This window comes from Schistocerca piceifrons, chromosome 1, assembly GCF_021461385.2.
Source record: "Schistocerca piceifrons isolate TAMUIC-IGC-003096 chromosome 1, iqSchPice1.1, whole genome shotgun sequence".
NCBI lineage: Eukaryota > Metazoa > Arthropoda > Insecta > Orthoptera > Acrididae > Schistocerca > Schistocerca piceifrons.
Window position 1 is genome coordinate 543,765,791 of NC_060138.1, and position 8,135 is coordinate 543,773,925.

The following is an 8,135-nucleotide window of genomic DNA, read 5'->3' on the forward strand; positions in this document are numbered from 1 at the left end:
CTTGTTGAGTCCTTGCACTTCGAGCTGCTGCACTAAAACTAAAAACTAAACTGACCTTGAAAGGCCCAACGGCAACGATCGGGCGCCGTGTCATCCTCAGCCCAGAGGCGTCACTAGGTGCGGATATGGAGGGGCATGTGGTCATCACACCGCTCTCCCAGCCGTATGTCAGTTTACGAGACCGGAGCCGCTACTTCTCTATCAAGCAGCTCCTCAGTTTCGCTCACAAGGGCTGAGTGCACCCTGCTTACCAACAACGCTCGGCAGACCGGATGGTCACCCATCCAAGTGCTAGCCCAGCCCGATAGCGCTTAACTTCGGTGATCTGACGGGAACTGGTGTTACCACTTGGGCAAGGTCGTTGGCCGAGCTGCTGCAGTACGGGAGGCAAGAAGAGGGACACGATATTAGGCCTTTTTTCTCCTCAGCATATAACTAGTCAATGGCAGAAGAGGGAAGTAAGTAATATAAGTGTTCAACGTCTTGCCCACGACGAAACCTTTATGGACAGACCACAAGTTCGGATTGGGAATGAAAGAGAAAGGAAATCGGCCGCGTTCATTTGAAAGCAAGCATCCCATCATTCGTCTTACTCATTATAGGGAAACTGCTGATAATCTAAATATGGATGCTCGGACAGTGATTGGAACTGCCTTACTTCTGAGTGCGAATGCAGTGCGCCATCTCTCTCAGTACTGTCAGGAGGGGCATTACTACACAGTCAGACATCTTATAGTGGGAGTAGTTTACCGTTGCTTTCCTCGAACCTGTGGACGGGCGGGATAGCCGCGCGGCCCGAAGCGCCTTGCACGGTTCGCGCGGCTCCCCCCGTGGAGGTTCGAGTCCTTCCTTGGGCATGGGTGTGTGTGTTGTCCTTAGCGTAAGTTAGTTTAAGTTAGATTAAATAGTGTGTAAGTCTAGGGACCGATGACCTCAGCAGTTTGGTCCCATAGGAACTTGCCACTACCACCTCGAATCTGTGGACCTGGCGGCACTGTATAGAGCCGGTGACTACAGTATTTTGCAAGGAAGGTCAGCTAAAACTCTAGGTTTACGTCAAAGTTGTAGTTTGTTTCCGATATCTTTAAATATTTGTAATGATGATATGCAGAGGCAATACCTAAATCAGACAGGAGTTTACACCCATAATCTTAAACAGAAAATTTATCGACAGCACTCCTTGCTGATAGTAACAACCTCTAAAAACGGCATTTCAAATTAAATGTAACTGTGAAGTGCTGTAGCTTAATTATTTTGACTCAAATAAGAAACGTTGTGGCTTTTAAAGATCAAGATCCAGAGCCACGGAAAATTGTAATTTACAGTAGGCATAGGAAATGAGTTCAGTCTTGGAAAATGCTGCCTCCTTCAGAAACGAAAGAGACATGCTGAACGAAATACGAAGTTTCAGTTATAGAGCGCTCAAAATGCCGTGGCCGTTAAATGTGCAGTCGACTGGTTAAGCTTGGTGAGAGCAGCATTGGTGGAGGGTCGCTCAGAGCGCTGCAGGGAAGATGCCAAGCGCTGGAAGGCAAAGTCCTCTTCTAAACTGAAGCCCACGCTCATATTTTTTGTAAATATTAAGTGGGCCCCTACACTCCCACACTTGCATGGTGACCTTTCCAAAAGACCTACTGTCACCTCTGCTTTGGTTAGTATCTAAAAAGAATTCCGCCGAAAATGCAACAATTATTTTCACCTGGCTTGTCAACCTGTCGTAACTTTGAGAGAAGCTCATGAGTGGCGAATTTTGAGTAAATCCTACACGTTTCTCTGGTTGCCATGTCAAAATTTGCTTCTTTTGCCAAAACACAGCGGAGTTTACACTGTTTCACCTCACTAACATGACGTGCAGACTAAATTGTGAGAGAATTCTGAGACGGTGGTTTATTAAGTTTATTAAGTGAGGAACTGAGGAAAATGGTTCAAATGGATCTAAGCACTATGGGACTTAACATCTGAGGTCATCAGTCCCCTAAACGTTAAACTAAGTAAACCTAACTAACCTAAGGACATCACACACATCCATGCCCGAGGCAGGATTCGAACCTGCGACCCTAGCAGCCGCGTGGTTCCGGACTGAAGCGCCTAGAACCGCTCAGCCACAGCAGCCGGCGAACTGAGGAAAAGTAAAGTCAGTAGCTTATGAAAAAGGGCATCCTCGGTACAAAAAACATATAATGTCTTCACATATGTTGTTCTAAAACACATAACATATCTCGTTTCACCAGCTATCGATGGCTCATAAAGATTACATTGTTCCACCGAAAAAGTCTGTAGTTATTGGAGTAGCACGGTGGATAATAAAGTTTTACATAATAACGATATGGTAAAATAATCTCCTCTTTGCGTGCTATCATTTGCTAAAATCTCATTTCAATATCTGAAACCGTTTATGAAATATGATGAATGTTATGGATATTTCACTCTAGCTTTATCGCTGACACGGCGTGATCGCAAATAAGTGTGCTACACCAGATCAATTTTCTCGGGACTGGTGACCTCTATCCAAGTATAAAGAAAAATGCAATATGTTAGCCAAATTTCATACCCACACACATTATGTAATATGAACCAAACGCAAAATCATAGCGATCTCTATCTTTCACTGTACACTTTTCCGAATTTCGCGCTGTGTGTTATTTTCACGTAAATACCACAATAACTATGACAATTATGGAAATGATAGGCACATCATCATGAACCTGACTTATAGAGCTATAAGTAAAGCAAAAATGAATTTTTTTACCGAATAGTTTCTGTAAAATCGTTTGAGAAAGACTGCAGATTGTTCGCCTCGATTCTGTCATCGGTGACCGGCCGAAAGGTGGCAAACACCTGTCGGTTGCCCTTCTGAACAGATGAATAAACTCGCCCAGCGCTTTGGACGAAAACTTGTCGCTGCGGATCGGCCACCGTAACCTGCGCGAGCTATACGTTAGTGCAAACATACACAGATCATTTAATAAAAAATTAGAGAAGGCATACCAAATAAAGTTCTATAAAGCAAGGTAATGCGAGCCATATTGTTTGGGAGCGGGAACGTATCCCACAAACGAGCGAGAAATGAAGAATAACAGCACAAAATGAACACAGAATGTAAGTGGCAGATGCGCAGCTTTTAAAAAGAGCGGCTGGTAACAGTTAGACAGCTTAAAGTACACAGCAACCAGATAACAGTTATTACTGAAAGATGTCGATGAACAGATAAAGGAGTATAGAAATAAATGGAGAGATCATTTCACGAGAATGAACGAAACAGAATCCCAAAAATAACAATGAATCATCGACCAACAGTCCGTCCCCGGTAGCTGAGTGGTCAGCGCGACAGGCTATCAATCCTTCGATTCCTGGCTGGGTCGGAGATTTTCTCCGCTCAGGGACTGGGTGTTGTGTTGTCCTAATCATCATCATTTCATCCCCAAGTCGCCGAAGTGGCGTCAAATCAAAACACTTGCACCAGGAGTAGTGGGACAATCTTTGTGCCACCCCCCTCTCCATTGTTGCCAAATTTATTCAAGATGGCGGCGATGACGTCATCCAAATGGCGGCATCTATACTTGGCAACACCGCATGACGTCATCCAAGATGGCGGCTTTTGGCGGGAAAATAGGCCAATTGTGCTACATCCACTAACCTAACCTCAAGAAGAAATGGCGGGAATTTTGAATTTTGGGGGGAAAATAGACCAATTGGGCTACATCCACTAACCTATGCCTCCAGAAAAAACGGCGGGAAGCTTGAATTTTGGCGAGAAAATAGACCACTTGTGCTGCGTCCACTAACCTAAGCCTCCAGAAGAAAAAATGGCGGGAAGTTTGAATTTCAACAGGATAATGCATGAAAAAGCCGTACTTATCTTTATTATTATTATTGATTATCATTCATTAACATTCATTATCATTTATTATTATTTATTATCATTTATTATTGTTTATTATTATTGACCTGCCTCCACTAGGAAATTCCCTCCAAAATCAAATTCCAACACGAAAATGGCTACAAAACCTTACTTTTGTTTATTATTATTCTTTATCATTTATTAACATTCATTATCATTCATTATCATTTATTATCATTCATTATCATTTAATATAATTATTTATTATTATAGGCCTACCTCCAATAGAAAATTGCGCCATATTAAAATTCCAACACGATAATGTCTCGAAAACTGTACTTCTATTTATTATTATCATTTATTATTTATTCAAGGTGTCCGATTTTCTCAGCAAGAAAGCCATTTTCCTTGTGTTGTGGTCTTCAGTCCTGACACTGGTTTGATGCAGCTCTCCATACTACTCTATCCTGTGCAAGCTTCTTCATCTCCCAGTATCTACTGCAACATACATCCTTCTGAATCTGCTTAGTGTATTCATCTCTTGGTCTCCCTCTACGATTTTTACACTCCACACTGTCCTCCAATACTAAACTGGTGATCCCTTGATGCCTCAGAACATGTCCTACCAACCGATCCCTTCTTCCCAATCCTATCAATACTTCCTCATTAGTTATGTGATCTACCCATCTGATCTTCAGCATTCTTCTGTAGCACCACATTTCGAAAGCTTCTATTCCCTTCTTGTCCAAACTATTTATCACCCATGTTTCGCTTCCATACATGGCTACACTCCATACAAATACTTTCAGAAACGACTTACTGACACTTAAACCTATACTCGATGTTAACAAATTTCTCTTCTTCAGAAACGCTTTCCTTGCCATTGCCAGTCTACATTTTATATCCTCTCTACTTCGACCATCATCAGTTATTTTGCTCCCCAAACAGCAAAACTCCTTTACTACTTTAAGTGTCTCATTTCCTAATCTAATTCCCTCAGCATCACCTGACTTAATTTGACTGCATTCATTATCCTCGTTTTAGTTTTGTTGATGTTCATCTTATATCCCCCTTTCAAGACACTGTCCATTCCGTTCATCTGCTCTTCCAAGTCCTTTGCTGTCTCTGACAGAATTACACTGTCATCGGCGAACCTCAGATTTTTTATTTCTTCTCCATGGATTTTAATACCTACTCCAAATTTTTCTACTGTTTCCTTCACTGCTTGTTCAATATAGAGATTGAATAACATCGTGGAGAGGCTACAACCCTGTCTCACTCCCTTCCCAACCACTGCTTCCCTTTTGATGTCCCTCGACTGGTTTCCTTACATCCATAACAAAAATCTATCACAAGTTCACATCCCAACACCATAATTGATCACATGTATGAACTTTCTCCGTCACTTATCTTTTTTCACTGGTAGCCTATCATAATCGCATCAAATAATAAACTGCTCTTGTAGTAACGTAAGTCACATCCTTTGATTTTGCTGGGGGGAAGGGACTGAAGACTTTATTTCAAGCTGTGCGGTCATCACTTGTTCTCCAACACAGTTGGCACACACATCTTTGATATCGGAGTGCTGTCACCATGATGTCCGTGCTCCAACTGAATTAGTTCAAATCCACGCCACCCCCTGGCCAGCGCGCGGAGACACTGCCGATGCCTGTCACGTGAGGCGACCACCCGCGCTGGACTGGCAGTACACTGGGAGCGAGCCCAGCGATCGAGCCATGTCGTAAACATGTTTTCTCTGGACACGCTGGAAATTGCCGAGTTTGACGTCACAGCGGCCCCTTGTCCGGTCACCACGTGTATTCATCGCCTGCGCACGTTTCCTGCCAAAATTGTTTGCCCCGGAGCTGAATCACACGATGGTCGGCTGTTCCCTGCCACACTTTTTGTGCCAAAGTTATTTTCCTGGGCACGTTCAAACCTGTCGATGCCGACCGCTCACTGTCCTCCACGTGTCCCTGTGCGAGCGAGAACACAGTGTTACACTTTTGGCGGCAAAGTTTGCTCGCCAGTAGAATCCGCCATGAATATATAACAGCACGTTTGGCTTGCACTAGAACACTTGCTAATTGACTCTCTCTCGCGCGCGCGCGTAATAACTGTACAATCGCTGCGCCGCCACCCCGCTTACGTCACACACCCTCCATACACGCGACGGACATAGTCTTCTGTTAATACCTAAGTACTTAATTCAATTTCGTTATTTAATCATATTAAATAATTCAATTTACAGGTTCATATACGTATGCAAAGGTGTTCAACTCCCTTATTTCAACTACTTTTCGAGGACCAGACAGCCACCTCTTCCTACAAACCAGCGCCGAGTTTGAATTCTGGCAGTAAAGAAAGGTCACTTCTGCTTTCTCTACCAACCTATCAAAATTGTTGTAAAAAACGGGCACTTGTACTAACCTCCTAGGAACCAACGCCAAGTTTGAAATCTGCCATTAAACAAAGCTCACTGGCGCCTCCGCCACCAACCTAAGAAAACTGTTGCAAACCAAACTCATCACCGCTAAACTAAGCCATCAGCACTCAACCTCTTCGTACACGTTTCGGGTAAAAGGACTCACCCTGCACTAGGCCCATGGATGGAGGAACCAATTTACTTTATTTAGGAATGGAGTATATGTATCACATCGACATGTTCCACACCATACAGACCTGCAAACACTCCTACATAACTCATTTATATTGTTCTAGACACACGCTTGCTAATTGTAAACAGTTAAAAATAACTCCTAGCCCAGCCTACAGACATGCAAACCGCTCGTAAATAATGCAAAACATTTACGTCCAAATAGCCAAACAACTGCTAATTTTCGGAAATAATTTCAGTCCATAGGCAGATGGGAGGAGGAACGAGTGTACTTTATTTATTTGGGGCATATCTTTTTGAAACTTTAACTTCTCATAGCTTTCGATATGTAAGGCTGACCTAATGCAGTTTCTGAACTCCAGTAGTGCACTACACTTGGCAACACAACCACACCCATCAAGATATTCATTCCAATCCAGATCTGTAACTCCTCTACAGATAAATTTGTCCAGTTATTTGTCTACTCACTCACATTCTGACCAGATCGTCGTTATTGCGCAAAAACAGCTCAGACTGCGCTGTGCTGCTCGGGGAAGTAAGGAAGGACTGCACTCTATTTATTTCAAGCCCTTTTATTTATTAGAGGAGTATATTTGTCACAAAACACCCGCACAGGTCCGACTGTGGTCATCTGACACAGGCCACAAATACGTAAACAACTCCTAATTTTACCACACAATAGCAAACAGCTTTTAAATAATGCAGTACACAATATCCGCAGACGAGCTCTGTACTCTTAAACTATCCAAATAAAGCACAGCACAGTGCACAGACATGCTCGCAAAATAGTGCAACAGGCGCGCCCAAATACCCCCAGCTGCCAAACCGACCAAAAGTCTCTGCTCGATCCCCCCCGAACATGACCACACCACAGTCGCATTCGCGCCTAACACCGGGGAAATTGATATCGCCTATGCACCTTAGATTACGCTCCAAGGCAGGTGGGAGAGAGGGTTCCAGAGCCTCCACCCAAGTTGCTACCGCGCTCGCTCGTGATAGCCGAGCAGAAAGGGCAATTCACGGGCCATAATCTCTGGAAAACCGTACTTCTATTCATTATTATTATCATTTACTGTTATTTATTAGCATTTATTATTATTTATTCAAGATGGTCGATTTTTGCGGCAAGAAAGTCAATTCCCTTACATCCATAACAAAAAATCTCTCACAAATTCAAATTAAAACACGATAATCTGTCACACCTATGAAAAAAAAAGAGATCAATTGGGGCCATGTGCACTAACCTAAGTCCACCACATCCTACGAAGTTTGAATTTTTCGCCCTCACTTATTTTTTCACTCCTAAGCTATGAAAACCGCGTCAAATAGTAATAAAGTGCACTTTTACTAACGTAAGTCACCTCCTGTGAATTCGTGGGAAAAGGACTGAAGTCTTTATTTCAAACAGTACCGTCATCACTTGTTCTCCAATAGAGTTAGTACACATCTTAGATCGCAGTCCAACCGCCACGAGGCCCCCAGTCCAACTGAATTAGTTCATATGGTCGCCACGGAGCCGCGCGCCACCGGCCAGCCAGCGGTCGCCTCACGTGGCGGCCGTCAGCTGCGTCCGCGCCTGCTGTCCGTCCAGCGGCCCGCCCACGTCACAGTCTACCGCCGCCGACTCGCGTCACAGGCCTGCGCTGGTGTAGCGATGTAAACATGTTTTCATGGACA

The 8,135-nt window shown here is 43.7% G+C and overlaps 1 pseudogene; it reads right to left on the minus strand.

Moving 5' to 3' along the window:
* Window positions 1-248: 248 nt before the first annotated feature.
* On the minus strand, window positions 249-366 carry LOC124722250 (annotated as a pseudogene).
* Window positions 367-8,135: the final 7,769 nt, after the last annotated feature.